Source organism: Hibiscus syriacus, unplaced genomic scaffold, assembly GCF_006381635.1.
Source record: "Hibiscus syriacus cultivar Baekdansim isolate YM2019G1 unplaced genomic scaffold, ASM638163v2 tig00009003_pilon, whole genome shotgun sequence".
Lineage (NCBI taxonomy): Eukaryota > Viridiplantae > Streptophyta > Magnoliopsida > Malvales > Malvaceae > Hibiscus > Hibiscus syriacus.
Window position 1 is genome coordinate 46,642 of NW_024062180.1, and position 20,889 is coordinate 67,530.

At 33.7% G+C, this 20,889-nt stretch overlaps 2 pseudogenes; both read left to right on the top strand.

Annotated features, from left to right (window-relative positions):
* Positions 1–3,076: 3,076 nt before the first annotated feature.
* Positions 3,077–8,085, top strand: LOC120202684 (annotated as a pseudogene).
* Positions 8,086–15,235: 7,150 nt separating this feature from the next.
* The window catches only part of LOC120202685, a 35,380-nt pseudogene continuing 29,726 nt past the window's right edge, over positions 15,236–20,889 (top strand).

Sequence of the window (20,889 nt, forward strand, 5' to 3'; positions counted from 1 at the left end):
CTTGAATATCATTTTGCTTGAGGCTGATAGAAGCATAACCAACCAGATTTGATATATAGTTACCTTGCAGACTGTCTCCCTTTTTCTTCTGAGTCTTCTCTGACCATAGTCGGACCTCTGCGTTTTTCACCTCTTGCATTACAACCCCTTTGTCCATTAATGCAAATTATTTGTGTTTAATGAACACTTTTAGTGGAACAATCACCACTTTAAAATGATGCAATTGATAAAATAAAAGAAAACAAAAAATGAAAGGGAAACAAGTTACTAAGATAAAAAATAATAATCAAAATAAAAATGAAAGTAAAAATTCCTACCCCACATGATATTATTCTTACCCGGACATGATTTCTATCCGCATGTTAATTTTTCAGCCAGTCCTAACCGCATATTTTCTAGTTCACATGCTTTGAACAGAAACTAAAATAAGAAATACCTCAAGCATCCTAGGTTTTGAAATAAAGTTATGGGGTGGGCTCTAATTCCTTACAGTCTCCCAATTTTGGTTCTAAAAAAAGGTACTCGAATTATCCTTGCTGGTGCTCCCTTGGGCTTGCTAGACCCTCAGTCCTCAGCCAATTACAAGCTTATGCGGACCGAGTTAAACTCGAGAGGACACATTCCCTTATGTCTATACGGAGAATAAATTCACACTAAGACATAAGGTATATGAATCCCGAAGGTTACTTGCTAGGCCTATACGGAGAATAAATTCCCACGAAGGCGTCGCTTTCACCTCCACTTATAAAAGGGTTTGGAGCTCGGGTATACAGCCTGACATAAATTTTTAAAAAGCTGAAATCATTGAAAAAAGTCAGTACAACTCTTTATTTGAAAAAAAATCAAAGATAAATAATAAGGATCGAATAAATAAATTAAAATTGAAACTTATAATTTTCACTTAAGAAGATAACCTGAAATTAATTTTAGTCTGACTCACTTATCTGGTCCCCAGCGGAGTCGCCAAGCTGTAATTGTTTTTTGGATGGGCATGGAATTGGGCTTCGACTTAAATAAAACATGCAAGAGCCGCCACCAATCATTTATATTTAAAAAAAATTAGGTTGACCGGACACCTCAATTTATCATCTTACCTAATTTGCGTTTTACCAGAAATATGTCAAGGAATGATTAGCACCCTTGTACTGCCCTTTCGGTACTAATTTAATTTCTCAGTTGTCTTAATTGCAAAAATTACAAGTTAAATTAAAATTTAAAGATTCGATTCAAATCATTTACCTTTGATCGATTTTAAATGTCCTAAAAAGCAAAGCTAGATGAAAGTTAAATAATAAAATAAAATAATGAAAAAGAATTAGAAAAAGAATTAAGTTTAGGATCTGAATAAAAAAAATTAAAAGGCTAAATCGGAAAATAGAGGAGTTGGAGGTCAAATTAAAGTTAATTGGGAGAGGGCTGCAATGAAAGAAATAAAAGTTAAGTGTCCAATTTTCAAAAATATAGAAATATAAACGAGGATTAAATTGAATAAATTAAAAATTCGAAGGAAAAATTATGCATGGTGACCAAAATGAATTACACATCAAAATATTAGGGATTGCATAAATAATTTAACTATTTCATAATTACACAATGTCCCCCATAAATACCCCTCAAAACACAAAAAAGAAAATTATCATTCTCTCATTTCTCACTTCCTCACTTTCAACCGAGCTCTCCTTTCTCTATATTCTTTCCCCCAATAGACCGAACAGTCGACCCCTCACCGACGTAGCTCCGCCGTCACTCTGCCGCTCCAGCCACCACCAACGGTGGCCAAAAAAAACCCAAATTACCCCGAAATATTCTCCACACCACCCCAACTTCGAAACCAAACCCCAAATCCCCTAAAAATCCACTAAACGGCGTAGATATAAGGTGAAAGGTTCAATTTTTACTTATTAACCTTCCGTATTCCGGCGTTCTCGTTCCTCGCAGTGGTGTTTTCCTTCGCCCAGCCGAATCTCCTCTCTTTGTATCTTGATTTTGCGATAGATGCTTTGTTGTTTTGTTTGTGTAACTTTGGATAGTTTCTGGGTTTTTTTTCTTGTGATTTTGGTTATTGGTTGCCTTTTGATTGCTCACTGTGTGTGTTGCTTAGCCTCGCTGGAGGCTTTTTATAGCTCCGATTTTGGTTGTTTTGAGTCCCGAACGGGACGAGATTCATGGGTTACTCGTTCTGATTTTCTCGTGCATGTCATTTGGCCAGGATTTTAGGGATGGTTCAGTCCCGATCTTGGCCGTTTGTTGGCCTTCGATCTCCACGCTTCGCGCATGGCTTCCACGCGTCACATATGCAGTGCCATTCCTTGACTGAAAAACCTTAATCGAGTTAGGGCTGGGTCAAGCCCCTTACCCAATTGGGCGTTTCTGGACCCGGTTTTGGACATTTTTTGGGCCTGAAATAAAAAGAAAAATAAAAAAAAAGAGAAATAAATATAATGTAAATAAAAAATATATAATATAAAATGTGTTCTCAAAAATATATATATTTTGAAAAACTAATATTATATACGCTTTTCAAAACTATATAATATATATTTTTTTGAAAAATGTTTTCAAAACTATATATTATATATATTTTCGAAAACTATTTTCAAACTATATATTATATATATTTTCAAAAAAATGTTTTCAAAACTATATATTATATATTTCAAAAATGTTTTCAAAATTGTATATTATATATATTTTCTAAAAATGTTTTCAAAACTATATATTATATATTTTTTCAAAAAATGTTTTTAAAATTGTATATTACATATTTTCAAAAAAAAAGTTTTCAAAACTATATATTATATACGTTATATGTATATACAACCCTGGACGAAAATGAGTGACTGCACCAAGCACACCCTCCATTGAAGAACAAACGAACCAGTCACAAGCAATCCAGACAGAGCTTTAAGCAACGAAAGCAAGAAAAAGACCACCAGAACCAACGGTGAAAGATACCATATTAGAAAAACTTGCAAAGAAAGAGTATATTTAACTAGAATCCATTCAACTCAGCTAACAAAGCTATACAACACAGTTTTTATAGAACGTAAACTGCATGCAGTTAAGACTAACAACCATGCAGTTAAGTTTAACAACTTGGCTAACGTCCTGCACCAGCTCAACTGCCACTCACACGTGTAAATCACTAACAGATACAATCTTTAACATATACTAACTTATAATCATCATAGACCATATATTTTCGCGGTTCATTTAATTTTCAGTCCGAAGACCTTTCTTCTAGTCCTTGACGTAACACATGATCATTCATGCAGGATAACAGCGGCTATGGGATTGTTTTATTATGGACTTCGAGATACTACAGCTACTTATTCTACGAACTTTCTCAACATAATTCCAATAGTCACCTTTGTTTTCTCCATTATTTATCGGTATAAAAATTAACAACTTTGTATATTGTAGAATTGAGAAGCTAGGGCTAGGCAGCAGAGCAGGCAAAATCAAGACGGCGGGTGCAATTTTGTGCGTGGGAGGAACAACATTCCTTGACAAAGGAAAAGCGTTTCATATGGTCACTATTTTCACAAAGCAGCAGCCATGGACGTTTCCAACTCTCACTTGGCTCGTGGAAGTTTCATGCTTGTTGGTAGTTGCGTTTGCTAGGCTAGTTGGTATATATTACAGGTTTGATCCATCCAACCAGCTCAGTTGGTAAGAGAAAAAGGCTCTTAACCTTGTGGTCGTGGGATCGAGTTTCACGGTGGGCAATTCATAATTCTGACTGCCGGAGATCTCCTACTTAAGTTGCTCTCAACTTAGTATTGGGGACAGCCTACTATCTTACCTCCCCTTACCCCATTACATATGGGAGTGAGCTAATTTTTTTTTCCATTGTTTTATCTTATGAAAATGATGGGTTTTGTTTTCTTTTCAAACAGGTGAAGTTGCTCAAAGTATTTCCGTCAAAATACAAGGCAACCCTGATAACATGCATCATTGCGTCCCTACAATCAGCAGCAATAGGCTTATGCATAGACAGGAGCAAGGCAGCATGGAGATTACAGTGGAATTTGGAGTTGATCACAATAGTCGATGCGGTAAATTTACTAACCCATTTTGTCCCATTTTTTAATAGTTTAGAGTGATTATTAGTTGGTATTTGTTCAGAATCAGTTTTAGTCACTTAGAACATACACTCGCAGACATAGTCGCTTGAATCCAAAACTTCTAGAGAGAATAATACTCCTTTTAACCACTTATGCCAATTGATGAATGTCATTTCATCCGCGTCTTGATATTTATGTGATATTTATATTTTCTTACAACACCAAGATCTGAAGATGTTTACTTTATGCAGAGAGCACTGAGTACTGCAGCAACATTCTGCTTACTTACATGGTCGATTGCTAAGCGTGGTCCCATTTATGCCCCTATGTTCAATCCTCTGACCCTAATTTCTGTTGCCATTTTCGAAGCTTTAGTACTTGGTGAACAAATGAGGCTCGGAATGTATGTTCCCTTTTCTTCTACAAGTTATTTTGGTCGAAATTCTTCAAGGATGCTGTAGATTGTTATACTGAAATTTGATTGGACTTAATGATAAAATTATATCTAACATTTGCACAAATAATCACTTTGTTTTCTGTTTTTTGGAAAATATCATGTCAACAACATGAGTTGACTATTAGTTGATTAATGATTTTCATCCAACAATGTCTGTTTTGACTAAAAATTAAAATATTAAGGACTAAAATACTCTAAAAAAAGATAAAAGTAGAGTGACATTTATATAAACTTTGAGAGTAATTTTATCATTATGGTATTTGATTACAATTCCTCACATTATTACATTGGATTCATAATTTCAGAGTGCTCGGAACTGTTATGATAATAGTGGGACTGAACTCGTTTTTGTGGGGGGGGGGGGGGAAGACGGAAATGAAGTGTTTGCCTATAATACCCCAAATATCTGGTCGGTGACCATAGTGAAAGTGTTTTAAATTTTGGTTGGTTAAATGAGTAGATTGAAAAGTATAGGGAATGATTTAGGAAATTGTGTTTAAGACTAATTAGTAAAACTGAAAGAATCGAATGACATTATGCTCCTTTGGAGGGAAATGAATTTAATATTCATTATTATTAAGGATATTTAATAAAGGTAATAAGGGGATAAGTCAAAGTGGTTTTCTTCTTCCCCGTAGTCTCGTGCCCTCCATAGCCAAAGTAAGAATTCTTCAATGTTGGTTTTTCTTTTCATTTTTGGGTTGGTTTTGAAACCTTAAGTGATATAGAGGCTTAAGGAAAGATCAATGAGGATTAAAACTAAGAGATGAAGGTTTTATTTTAGATTTAAGAAAATGGGTTTTTGAGTGATATGATGAAATATGGTTCTTTATTGAAGTTTAAAAGTATATTTGACTTGCCAAAGAAGTAAATAAGAGATTTGGAGCCTTAGAAGTGATTAAAAATCTGTTTGAAAAATTGGTGTGATTCTTAGTTTTGAGTGTTCTTTGGAGATTTTAGATGTTATAAGAAGATTTATGAATGTAAGTTAGTTTGATTAAGTAATGATGAGTTTAATGGTATGGTTAAGGATAAAAGTAAGAGATTTATGCGAAAATATGGTAAAAATCGAAGTGAAATATGTAAAATATGGGTAAAAGTATCGTTACTGGAAGAACAATACCGATACTATTGGTTTAAAGTTAAGGAAAAAGGATGAATACGATGAACAATATCAATTTTACTGTGGGGGTATCAATACTAAGAGGAAGGTATCAATACTATGGATTCCAGAATGCAAAAATGATATCAATACTAAACGGAGTACTGGTACCATAGTAGGGAAGTATCGATACCATAGGAGGGGTACCGATACTACTCAATCAGAAATTTTAAGTTAGGACAAATTTTAATAGAATTCAAAATTTAATAGTACTTTTGAGTATTAGTACTTTAGATAAATGTTAATAAGTATACTAACATCATATTGTATGTGTGACTATGGATGGTTATATAGATCGTAATTGAGCTCCCGAGTCAAGTAAACAAAAAGACAAGGATAAAGTCGCAGAATAGTCGGACTACATCGATGCATAATAGTGAGGCAAATCAGGTGAGTGCAATTATTATGTACATTGAGAGTTATAATTGCATGTTGGTTAATGTATATGTTGCATTTTTATGTATCGACACTAAATGTGGAACCCATGAAATTCATAATAAGTTTATGAACAACCGTATCGACACTAAGTGTGTAACCCACAGAATTCATAATAAGTTTATGAACAACCGTATCGGCACTAAGTGTGTAACCCACGTAATTCATAATAAATTTATGAACAACTGTATCGACACTAAGTGTGCAACTCACTTAATTCATAATAAGTTTATGAACAACTGTATCAGCACTAAGTGTTCAACCCACAAAATTCATAATAAGTTTATGAATAACCATATCGACACTAAGTGTGCAACCCATGGAATTCATAATAAGTTTATGAACGACCGTATTGGCACTAAGTGTGCAACCCAAAGAATTCATAATGAGCTTATGAATGACGGTATCGGCACTACGTGTGCACCCTAAAGAACTTATAATGATTTGAAATAATTAATTCATATTTTGATAGTTATGATATACTTATGTATTGATTTGACCTCATTAGTGTTATTTCCTCACTAAGTAAATACTTAACGTGTGTTGATTTCACGCGTATGTTTTAGCAAGCGGAGTAAGGAGTGATCTAACATTGCCAATCAAGGGTCGCCTCATCAGTAACTGTACGATAACTAAGTCTACTTTTGATGATGTTAGCTGGCATGTAATAGATTTATTATAGTTCTCTGAACGTATTTTGACCTATGATGATGTAAAAAAATTTAATATGTCGAACCTTTAAGATTTGTTTACATATTATAAGTTAATGAATGTTTTATATTATCAAATTAAAATGTTTTATGATTGGAAACAAAATTTTTACTGGTTCTTCAAAAGTGAAAAGTTTTAAAAGTAATGTGACATCTATGAATCGTGTATAGAAACGTATATGGGAATTGGGTGTTACATTTATTGGTATCAGAGAGACAGATTTAGTTGATTCTCGGTCGAAACTGGGTATATTTTATTGTAAAAAGGGTTTACATGCCACTAAGATGTCAAGGTTATTGATAGGGTGTAGTTAGAATATGATTGATGTCACTCCTTATTAACTTAAGTGCTATCCTTATGTATGTTCTATTATATGTCAGATTCTACGAATACGCGGAGAGCAACTGGTCAAGAAATTAGAGAAGGGTCAGGTAGCGAGAGCTATGAAGCTAATAATGAGCATCTGATCCCGTCCGAAAATGTCAGTGCACCGACACATCAAGGTATGCTATTGCCAGGCCTTTATGCAAGCTCTTGATGCAATCTTGACTAGATTTCAACCTCCTCTGCCTCGCCTTATTCCTCCAGCACCACGGATGTTAATTCTAAAAGAGTTGAGAAGTTTGGGAGCTCTTGAGTTCCAGGGAGAAGAGGATGAATGTTTGATGGATGCTGATTTATGGTTAAACGACGTTATGGTGATGCTGGAAAATCTTCAATGCTTAGATCGTGAAAAGATGGGCAGAGCTGTATCTTTACTTCGAGGATCAGCTCGAGTGTGGTGGACAAACACTACGATGTATGCACCACCTGAGCAAGTGACCTGGTAATTCTTTCAAGATGAGTATATGAACAAGTACATTGGGGAGAAGTTTATAAGTTCAATGTTGCTGAAGTTTCTTAATATGAAATGAGACGATCGAGCAGTACATAAGTACGAGGTTGAGTACAACAAGCTTAGTCGTTATACTACTAAGGTAGTTCCCAATGATAAAGCCCAACGTGATTGGTTCATTGAGGGTTTAAGGCCTAAGTTGAAAGAGATGATGTTGGTTTTAAATTTTCCTACCTTGCAAGTAGCTATTAACCGAGCTAAGGCCATTGAAAGAGCTCAAGAGGAGACTTTAGCAGCGAAGTACGGTATACAGACAGGAAAAAGAGTCGGAATGTCTTCAACCTCCTATCATGCTAAGAGATACAAGGGTTCTAGTTCCCGATACAATAACATAGATGATTCTGTTGCAGTTTCATAGAAGAATAAGAAATCACCGTCTTTGGCCGCTAGCTCAGGTAGAGTATATGGAGAAAGAACTAATCCATGTCAGACATGTGGTAAATTTCATCATGGAGTGTGTAGATTACTCAATAGTTCTTGTTTCCATTGTGGTGAAACTAATCACTATGCTCGAAATTATCCAAAGATATTCAGAGATATATCAGTCCAAACTAAGAGATCAGTAGCATCATCTAGTAGAAGTAGAGGAAGAGGTAGATCTGGCGGACAATCTGAGTCAAACTAGCGACAAGAGACTGGGGGAGTAGACCGAATTTATAATATTAAGACTAATGAGGATCGGGATGACCCTAAGATTTTAATAGGTACATTTCATGTTTTTTATTAACCTATATTTGTTTTGATTAGCCTTAGTTCTACACACTCTTTTATTAGTACAAAGTTGGTTAGAGCTAGAGGAATTCCTTTAGAACCAATCTTTAGTGAGATGATAGCGGTAAACCCTATAGGTCATAGTGCAAGGGTAGCTCGAGTGTGTAGAAAATGCCCGATAAAGATTCAAGGGGTTGTGTTTTCGGCAAACTTGATGGAATTACCTTTCGACAAATTTGAAATTATTTTGGGCATGGATTGGTTTTCTCCACATCATGGATGGGTTGATTGTCGTAAGAAGCAATTATTTTTGAAGGATACGAAAGGTTCAGAAGTCATAGTAATCGGTGAAAAAATGAAATCACACTCCAATGTGATATCAGCAATGACTGCAAGGAAAATGATGTCACAAGGATGTATAGATTTCCTAGCTAACGTGATAGACACTCGAATATCAGAAGCGAGATTAGGTGATATCCCAACAGTTCAAGAGTTTCCAGATGTTTTTCTGGAGGAATTATCGGGCTTACCTTTAGATCGTGAGGTTAAATTCCAAATTGAAGTTTACCCTGGTACTAAACCTGTTTCTATGGCTATGTATCGAATGACACCAACTGAGTTAAGAGAATTAAAGGCCCAATTGTAGGAGTTTCTCGATAAGGGATTTATCAGACCCAGTTTTCTCCTTTGGGAGCACCTGTGCTTTTTGTGAAAAAGAAGGACATATCTATGCGATTATGTATAGATTATTGTCAGTTAAATAAAGTAACAACAAATAATAAGTATCCTCTTCCAAGGATTGGTGATATGTTCGATCAACTAAAAGGAGTGGCAGTGTTCTCTAAGATAGACCTGCGGTCAGGATATCACTAATTGAAGATTAAAGAGGAGGATATTTCAAAGACAGCCTTTCGGACTCGATATGAGTATTACGAATTTGTGGTGATGCCATTTGGATTGACTAATGCTCCTGCAGTATTTATGGATTTGATGAACTGAGTATTCCAACCTTATCTGGATCAATTTGTAGTGGTATTTATCGATAATATTTTGGTGTATTCAAAGTCAAGAGATGAGCATGATGCTCATCTTCGTGTTATCCTTCAGACTCTTCGAGAGAAGAAGTTGTATGTCAAATTATCCAAGTGTGAATTTTGGTTAACCGAGGTTGCTTTCCTTGGCCATATAGTCTCCGCAGAAGGCATAAGAGTAGATCCCAAAAAGATTCAAGCTATAGTGGATTCACAACCCCCAAAGAATTTTTATGAAGTTCAAAGTTTCTTGGGGCTTGCTGGTTATTATAGACGGTTTGTAAAGAACTTTTCAATGTTAGCTTCACCGCTAACTAAATTGTTTAGGAAATATGTACCTTTTGTTTGGTCGGAAAAATACCAAGAAAGTTTTGAAATGTTAAAGAGGATTGTCACAGAGGCATCAATGCTTGTACAACCTGAGTCGAGTAAAGACTATGTAGTTTTTAGTGATGCATCTCATAATGGATTGAGATGTGTTCTTATGCAAGAAAGGAAAGTTGTGGCCTATGCCTCGAGACAGTTGAAGACTCACGAGAGAACTTACCCAATGCATGACTTAGAATTGGCAGCGGTCGTGTTCACTTTGAAGATTTAGAGTCATTATTTGTACTGTGAGCGATGCCATATTTATATATATCAAAAAAATCTAAAGTATTTGTTGATTAAAAAAGAACTGAATTTGAGGTATAGAACATGGATCGAGCTTTTAAAGAATTATGACGTTATCATCGATTATCATCTAGGAAAAGCTAATGTAGTAGCTGATGCACTTAGTCGAAATAATTTTGTAGCTATACGAGCTTTGGATACACGTATGTCATTAAAGGAAGATGGCACCTTGATTGCTGAACTTAAGTTAAAGTCGATGATTTTGGATCAGATAAAAGAGCTGCAAGGACAAGATGAAAAATTCTTGGCAAGAATTGCACAAATAGAGAAAGGTGAAGCCAAAGACTTAGAAATAAGGCTTTTTAATGTTTATATTATCGTGGAAGACTTTTCTTTCCAGATAATGAAGAATTGAAGAAATATATTATTTCTAAGGCACATTATAGTCCTTTGACGATGCATCTAGGCAAGAATAAGATGTAACAGGATATAAAGAGTCGTTATTAGTGGTCTGGCATGAAAAGGGTTATATCCGAGTTTGTTGCAAGATGCCTGATATGTCAAGTGAAAGTTGAACATCAAGTGCCTTCTAGATTGCTACAACCAATATTTATTCCTGAGTGGAAGTGGGAACGAGTTACAATGGATTTTGTTTCAGGGCTACCTTCGACACCAAGTAAAACGGACTCAATATTGGAATTATGGACATATTGACCAAGACCGTTCATTTTATTCCAGTTCAAGTAGATTACTCGATGTATAAGTATGCAGAGTTGTATATAAAAGAGATAGTACGACTTCATGAAGTGGCTATATCGATAGTGTCTGATCGAGACCCAATGTTACTTCAAGATTCTTGAAGTCCTTGCATGAGGCATTGGGTATTCGATTGAATTTCAGCACGACTTTTCACCCGCAGACAAATGGGTAGTCAGAGCGAACTATTCAAATATTAGAGGATATGCTAAGGGCATGCGTGATAGAATTAAAAGGATCATGGGAAAGATATTTTCATTTAACGAAATTTGCTTATAATAACAGTTACCAATCGAGTATTAAGATAGATCCGTATGAAGCCTTGTATGGGAGGAAATGTCGAACACTATTAAATTGGTTTGAGCTAAAAGATCGAGATCTAGTTGGCCCTGATTTAATGAAAGAAATTGAAGATAAAGTGAAAGTTATCCAAGATAATCTTAAGATAGCCTCTGATCGATAAAAGTCTTATCTTGATCTAAAAAAGGAGATTGAATATCATGTGGGGGATAAGGTATTTATGAAAGTATCGCATTGGAAGAAAGTGTTGCGGTTTGAGCGCAAAGGAAATATGAGTCCGAGATTTATTGGACCTTATGAAATTTTAAAAAGGGTCAGACTAGTAGCTTATCAGTTAGGGTTGCCTCCCGATATCGACAAGATCCACAAGGTGTTTCATGTGTTGATGCTCAGGTAGTATCGATCAGATCCATCGCATATCATCACACCAGAGGAAATTGAGATCCTACCAAATTTGACTTACGAGAAAGAACCAGTGAGGATTTTGGCTCGGGAAAACAAAGAAATACGTAACAAGAAGATCCCTCTAGTAAAGTGCTTTGGCAAAAATAATAAAGAAGAATATGCTACTTGGGAAAGAGAGGAGGACATGAAGAAGTAGTTTCCACACCTTTTCTTATCAGGTACTTCTTTAAATTCGAGGACGAATTTTCTTAAGGAGGGAGAATTGTAATACCCCAAATATCTGGTCGGTGACCATAGTGAAAGTATTTTAAATTTTGGTGGGTTAAAGTGAGTAGATTAAAAAGTATAGGGAATGATTTAGGAAATTGTGTTTAAGACTAATTAGTAAGAATTGAATAATGGAAGGATATTATGGTGCTTTGGAGGGAAATGAATTTAATATTCATTATTATTAAGGATATTTAATAAGGGAAATAAGGGGATAAGTCAAAGTGGTTCTCTTCTTGTTTCTCGTAGTCACGTGCCCTCCATAGCCAAGGTAAAGATTATTCAATATTGATTTTTCTTTTCATTTTTGGGTTGTTTTGAAACCTTAAGTGATATAGAGGCTTAAGGAAAGTTCAAGGAGGATTAAAACTAAGAGAGGAAGGTTTTATTTGAGATTTAAGAAAATGAGTTTTTTAGTGATATGATGAAATATGGTTCTTTATTGAAGTTTAAAAGTATATTTGACTTGCCAAAGAAGTAAATAAGAGATTTCGAGCCTTAGAAGTGATTAAAAACATGTTTGAAAAATTGGTGTGATTCTTAGTTTTTGGGTGTTCTTTGGGGATTTTAGATGTTATAAGAAGATTTATGGATGTAACTTAGTTGGATTAAGTAATGATGAGTTTAATGGTATGGTCGGGGATAAAAGTAAGAGACTTACGCGAAAATGTGGTAAAAAGTAAAGTGAAATATTTAAAATATGGGTAAAGGTATCGGTACTGGAAAAACAATATCGATACTATAGATTTAAATTTGAGGAAAAATGATGAATACGATGAACAATATCGATATTGATGCAAGTAGTATCGATACTGCTTTGGGGGTATCGATACTAAGAGGAAGGTATCGATATTGTGGATTCTAGAATGCAAAAATGGTATCAATATTGAAAGGAGTATCAATACCATAATAGGGATGTATCAATACCATAGGAGGGGTACCGATACTACTCAATCAGAAATTTTAAGTTTGGGCGAATTTTAATAGAATTCGAAATTTAATAGTACTTTTGAGTATTAGTACTTTAGATAAATGTTAGTAAGTATACTAACATCATATTGTATGTGTGACTATGGATGCTGATGTAGATCATTATTGAGCTCCTGAGTCAAGTAAACAAAAAGGCAAGGATAAAGTCGCAGAATAGTCGAACTACATCGGCGCATAATAGTGAGGTAAATTAGGTGAGTGCAATTATTATGTACATTGAGAGTTATAATTGCATGTTGGTTAATGTATATGTTGCATTTTTATGTATCGACACAAATTATGCAACCCACATAATTCATAATAAGTTTATGAACAACCGTATCGACACTAAGTTTGCAACCCATAGAATTCATAATAAGTTTATGAACAACTGTATCGGCACTAAGTGTGCAACCCACGGAATTCATAATAAGTTTATGAACAACCTTATCGACATTAAGTGTGCAACCCACGGATTTCATAATAAGTTTATGAACGATCGTATCGGCAATAAGTGTGCAGCCACAGAATTTATAATGAGCTTATGAATGATCGTATTGACACTACGTGTACACCCCAAAGAACTTATAATGATTTGAAATAATTAATTTGTATTTTGATAGTTTTGATATACTTATGTATTGATTTCACCTCATTAGTGTTATTAACTCACTAAGTAAATACTTAAAGTGTGTTGATTTCACTTGTAGGTTTTAGCGAGCGGAGTGAGTACATCTGACATTGCAATCAAGGGCCACCTCATAACTGTACGACAACTATGTCTACTTTTAATGTTGTTAGCTGACATGTAATAGATTTATTATAATGCTCTGAAAGTATTTTGAGTTATGATGATGTAAAAATATTTAATATGTCGAATCTTTAAAATCTGTTTACATATTACAAGTTAATGAACGTTTTATATTATTAAATTAAAATGTTTATGATTGGAAACAAAATTTTTACTGATTCTTCAAAAGTGAAGTTTTAAAAGTGATGTTACATATATGACTCGTGTGCAAAAACGTATACGGGTATTGGGTGTTAAATTGCTCCAATCAAACGAGGGAGTTGTTGAATTGTCGAAAGAAGACCCTCAATATGTAGAGTTTAAGCCCTTGGAGTCTGATTAAGTTGTAGACACCATTGAACAAGGAGCTCCCGAAAACGAGTGTTATCATGGAATTTAATGCTTATATTTTATGTAAATTGATTGAGAAGAGAATAAAAGAAATCATTTTAAAGGTTGTGAAAAAATCGTTGAAGAAGAATGAAAGAATATGACCGAAGAACAAAGCCTAAAAGTTTCAGAGATAAAAATTAATTTTTGATGCTTAAAAGAATTTTTCTTTAAAAATATTTGTCTAAAATTTTCTCTGTTATACTTTTAGGGGCTAAAAATAACATTAAGTGACACATGTCACATCTTATTTTTTTAAATTAAAATATTATTTTGAAAGTATTTAAAAAAATCTAGACGTGACACATGATTCTTATGAGGTTCTTTAATGATAGACACTTAAAAATGTAATAAAGAAAATTTTAAACATATATTTTTAATAAAAAAATTCTCAAAGTGCTAAAACATTTTTCGAGATAAAATTTAAATATTTATTTTGTATTAAGTATTAAAAAAATAAAGATTTCAAAGTTGCGTTAATTTCTCTCTTATTCTCTTCGTAATATATTTAAAAAAACAATTATAAGTTAACCGTCTTTCAAAATAGTAAAATTAAACCGAATTAATTTATATATGACTGCAAAACGTGTCTAAATTTGACAGGTGGATCACAACTATTGGCAGACAAATTCTGAAAAGTTTATAGTTATAAATTATCAATTTTTATCCATTTTAATACATAAACTTTTAATTTTTATAAATTATATGTAATATTTTTTAATTTATTTTAGTATCCGTCATTAAAAATTTAACACATTTAATATTTAAACTATTAGTTTTAATCTATTTTAGTATCTAAACTTTCATTTTATTTTTCAAAAACTAACTTTAAATTTTAAACAAGATACTAAAATGAAACAAAAAACAAAATTCTTAATGGCAGAGTATTAAAATGAAACAAAACTATACTTTAGATATACGTTTGAAAATTTTGAAAGTTGTGATGGTAAAACGGATCAAAACTGATAGTTTAGGTACTAAAATCATAATTTACCCATAAAAGTTAAAAAGAAAAAAAATAATATAAATAAGGGGAGGGGGAGTTACGAGTCGGTGAACGAATTATATATTTAACAAGACGAAGACGAAGGTTAATATGAGGTTGGGCTTTGTTTTAGTTGAAAGCAGAGCGACCAAAGACCGTCGTCCGGGTGGTCGTGCTTCTGCTTTCATTTCCGGGGATTCTTCCGCTTCATGATCGCTCGTTTATCCTCGTTTTCTCAAAAACTTTCAGACAGGAATCTGCCTTGTTTTGTTTTTCTTTCGTTATCATTTTTTTCATTGGATTTGTTTAAAAATCGGAAATGAGAAAGGATAGGAGGCCAAAGATGAAGGGAAGAGTGTCGAGGATTGGAAGCTACGCGATTGCTTCTTCCATGAAGGATCATACTCATGAACCTTGCATTACCTGCACCACTTTTAACATTCTTGCTCCCACTTACAAGCGCCTTTCTCATAAGGTTTACTTCTTTTTCTAAAATCATATTCGACTACCCTTCATCTTTTACAAATTTGATGGAATACTGTGATGAAAAAATTGACTCGTATGATGTATTAGAGAAATTATTTTCTTAATTAGGTGAGATGGACTGCAGATGAGAAGACGCTCACACCGAGTGATCATTTGAGTTGAAATGTTGGTAAGATTGGCGTTCGCGTTATATACAGTATAGAGAAGGCGTCGTGTCTTCCCAACATATTTCTAAACACGCCTGATAGTCGGAGCGTATTTTCGATATATTGTTCATTCCACCCTAGTCGATGTATTGTTCATTTCACCGCATTATCTAAGGAAATTTGCGTTTCATCTTTTGTTGTGAATTAACTGAATGGATACAGGACCAGAATTGCCGTGAGAGCGATTATAGGGCATATTGGTTGGCCAGGAATCAACGAATATTGGATTCTTTATGAATATTGGATTCTTTATTATACGAGAGATCTTCAATTATTTGTGTGCAGGTATCCGTTTAAATTTCAAACCATTCAGATATTATTGGTTGCTTCGTTATTCATGATTTGCATTTGTGTAGGAATTCTCGGTTGGGAAAGAAGAGCTTGCAAATATGTATGAGAAGAGGCTTGGGGATGCTGGTTACCTTAATTTCAAGCTTGGACGTACCAACAACCGGGGTGATGGTAAGTTTTAACTTTTTCTTTCCTCTTTTTTCCTATCAAATTTAATCCAATATATGAAAATTCTCTATAGGCATATTCACCGCAACTCACAACCCACGTAGGCACGAATTTAGTTACCTCGATAGTTAAACAATAATTATTATTTTTAAAGTTCTTAAGTGTTTTCAAAGATTGCATTTGCATTATAATTAAATTTTCTTTATCAAATAATTGAGAATATTTAAAATAAATTATATTTTTGAGCATCCTAAATAAATAAAAAATAATAGCTTGTTGTGGTGTCACTTTTTTCCCGCGTAACGTTTTTGATGTGGTGTATCCATAAAGTTCAAGTAAATATAGAACGTGATACTTCAGAAAAAGTGGGGAATCAAAGTTTAAAGAAACTACCAACGAATTGATACAAGTGGTAAGCAGTTTGATATCGTTTAATTAATTTTTTAAGTTCAAGTTCTTGTATATACAATATAATCTCCGTTAGGAAATTTACTCACCAAAATCAGGTGTACGACCCGGATCGCTACAAATTAATTAGGACAAAACTTTGAAACTGGAGGGAAACAAAAAAAAATAAAGAATATATGCCACCGTTCAAAAATCCAACTAGATAAATAAAAGAAATAATATCAAAATTAACCATAACATTTACTAAAAAAATAATTTGATATTTATTTTTTTGAAAGTATTTTGACATTCAATGTTTCATTTTAAAATAAAAAGAAATATTGAGTAGTTAAAAGAGATTAGTTAACAAATAGTTAACACTTCAAAATAAGTACTTTGTTACTCTAAAATAAAATATTGAGGTTAAAATATTAAAAAAAAATCAAAATAATTATTCAATCAAATATTAAAATTTTATCATAAAATAAAATTTTGAAGAAACAATATACTCTAAAAATATAATATAAATAGAAAATAATTATTATAATGAACCTTGGGGCTAACATTTACCTTGTCTCACTAGAAATACTTCGACAAGACCTTTGGTGATATGGTAGGGACAATATGTTTATGTCTTAAGTGAAACTCTTTCTGCCCATTAAATGTTTCTCAGTGATTATTTTGAATTTTAAAATTATTTTATTTAAAATGTGATATTAAAAAAATTAACAAATAATATTTATTTATATTTTTTATCTTTACATGTCTCACTCTTTTATATTTATCAAAATAAATCAATTAAATTTATCAATCTTTTTTTAAGGATGATTTTATCATTTTTCTTTATTAAATATATATTCTAAAACTATATACATCAATATTAGACACAAATTGGAATACTTGACACGATTTTCCTGAACAATGGAGTCTTTCTCTCCAGTTCATTTAACGTTTATAAGTCTCAAGATTTGGGTTTTTGAGGATAGAGGTTTTTACACAAAAGAAGCAGGTTGAGGTTACTTTCTCTTTTTTTTTTTTCCTTTACAAAAGAGCCCTGAAATGCTCCATTTTTCTTACATTCTAGACTAGTTCTGTTGATTCCTTCAAACTTAACCCTATTTCTGTTGGAGACAACCGGTCTGTTGACTGCTGCGCACAAGGACTATTTAAGAGTTATCAATTACAGGGAACTGCATTTCAACGATTGTGGAGACTGAGATGCACAGTTGCTACACGTTTAGTTACTCCTTCACAAAGCAGAAACAATGATCCTTGCCAAGAAATCCTCATTGTCAACACCCATTTGCTTTTTCCTCACGACTGAAGTTTGTGTATAGTTCGATTGCACCAGGTGAAAGAACCCACACTCTCTTTTCTTATAGCTAACCCCATTTTTCATTGATTCCTTTTCTTATCATTTTTATATACTGATTCTTTTGGCAGGTGTACAAAATATTGCAGTCTCTTGAATCTTATCAGAAGGACTATATCCTTAATCCTTTGCCAGTTATGCTTTGCGGGTGAATATATGACTCATTTTTGTTTTTAGGTTTGAGGCAAACATTCGCAATACTGATTTTCCTTTCTTGTTCATTTCCACAGGGACGGGAATGGGAGCAAACTGGGACACGTTTACAAGTTTCTTAGGTCCCAAGGATTTGTATTAACATATGATACCGGCCATAGATACACCGATGCAGATGCACATAAGGTGAATATTTTATGCTCCCTAGTATTAGTAATACTCTAACCTCATTAATATTTGCAGTGACAGATTTAGAAACATTCTTTAGATAGATTTAGAAACATTCTTTAGCGTGGATATAAATATTAATAATATAATTTTGTTTCGTGTAGACGGACACAAATAAAATTTAAAGGGTAGGCACCATTAGAAAAATAAGCAACTAAGGTAAAGAAATTCATATTTATCCACCATAAAGAACACATACCTCCGCCACTGAATATTTGGTATAATGACAAAACTACCCCTAACGTTTGAACAAATGGACACTTTGTCCCCTTTTATTTTCTTGGAGTATTTTAGCCCACAATATTTCAATTTTGATCCAAACATATCCATTTAGATGAAAATTGTTAGTTGACTAACAATCAACTGATGTTGCTAACGTTACATTTTCATATATGTGACATGGGACATGCAACGTCGTCACTTTGGGTAACTTGGTACATGCCATATTTACAATTGAATATATGTGAAAATGTCATGCTAGCAACAAGAATTGATTGTTAGTCAACTAACAGTTTCTATCCAACATGATTTGTTTTGATTAAAAAATTAAAACGTTAGACATTAATACATTAAAAAAAAAAAGATAAATAACTATTTGAGGTGATTTTATCACTATATCTTAATATTTAGCTTGACCTTTTGCTAAAACTTTGAGTTAAATAAATATCTAGTAATTTTCTGACACCTTGTGTATTTTAAGAACAGTGGGTTAGCAGCCACCTTAATCATCGGGGAAATATATGCGGTGTGGATTTTATATGGCTCCATAATCCCAATAGTTATCGGAAACTACTGAAAACAAGTTGGACTGAAGCAGTATTTGGCAAGTTCAAGGTCAGAAGCTTAACATTGTTTCTCGATTTACCATTCCATCTTATTTTCTGCCCTGTAAGTACGTGTTTTTACGGAATTGCTTGTGGTGGTTCACTTGAAGCTGGAATAATATCAACAAAAAATCAACCTGATAATGTATCATGTTACTGTTTCCACGAATCCAGTAAAGCAGACATCCTTTGGAACAATTTTAATCTGACGGTACAAAGATGTATTACAGAACCAACTAAGGAAAGCTTCATTGACAGAAGATGGCGCGTTTGCTTTTCTTAAGGCTGACAATGACGGTGATTATATTACTTACTCGGGTTTATGGGAAGCTCTTAGGCAGGTCATACAACTTTCCCCCAACTTTTTTTCTTTCCATTTTTGCATCATCTTGTTGCTTAATAGGGCGACGTTCCGTCTTTCCACAGTTCAACATAATCGGTCATCGCCATGGACTAACCGTTGAAGAGACCAAGGTGTAACCACCATTTTTCAACCCATATCTATATTATTATTAATATTATTATTAAAAAAAACCAAACTACTAAACCCAAAATACCCAAACACTCTAGGCCCAAATAAAACCCAGACCTGGGCCCAAACAAATCCCAACCCAGGCCCATTACAGAACCCTAACCTCAATCCAACCTAACCCTAACCCTAATAGTTGTTGCACCTTCAGCCGCCGCCGCCGTCAGATCTACTTTCCAAACGTTGCCAACTGTCGTCCAAGGTGTCGGCGACCTTCACTGTGCCAACCATCAACTCATCAACATAAGGAAAATTAGGGTTAGCATCAGTAAACCCCGAAAAATATGGGACATTAAAACCCAATACTCATTGCAAACAGAGATTCAATAGTGGAACTAGGGATTATTTTATTCTAAAGCCTATGTAAATTTATGGGTATAAAACCCGAACTGGTTGTAAAAAAAGGGATCTTTTTTCTTCCCGTTCAAAAGGAATACAAAGAATTTTTTAGGTATATTTTTTTTATTTGTTTCTTTCAAATAAAAAGCAAATAAAAAAATGTATATTGTTTACAGTAAATAAAAGACAAAGAAAGAGAGTTAAAAGTGAGTGTTTACCTGGGGAGGGGAGGACGAATCGAACGCGGTGGTTGAAGTGGTGAGAGGAAACAAAAGAGTCGAGGTGTTTTATGGGTGGTTTTCGGTGGTTTTTTTGCCCCAAATAGGGGCTTAGGGGGATAGATATGGAGATTTAGGTCACTTTAGGCTAGGTTTGAGAGCTCCAACTACCGTGAGTGGAGGCCGGATCGACGGCGAGAGACTCCGGGGGGAGCAGGTTAGAGGGAAATGGGAGAGAGTTGAGAGATTTTGAATTTTTTTTCAGTTTAAAATGAAATAAAAAATGAGAAAGTTGTATTTTATGACAAAATTTAGGGATTATTCGCGCTTAGGTCAGCTAAAGCTTCCATGTTTTTATTCGGTCCCAAGGGAGGGCCAATTTTGTTATTTACCATTTTTATTATGCTGATTTGGTTTTTTTTTCTTTTTTTTATGTATGTTATGTATTTGTGGGTATATTTTTTTTAGTCCTAATTTTAACGTGTTCTTGCAGTTTGGTCACTAATTGATACATTTAAAAGGCACCTTGAATTTACATGTCCCTGTTTTTCAATTTCCCATTTCTATGTTTTAGTAATAATTTTTGGGCTTATTTGTGTTCATGCCATTTGATGTTTGTTGTGTTTTACACATAGTCTTGGTTTTTTATTGTTTATTTTAATCCAAAAATTTGTGCCTTAATTGCATGAATTTACCTTTTATTGTTTGTTCTTTAACTAATTAGAATTTTAGGAATAATTTTTCT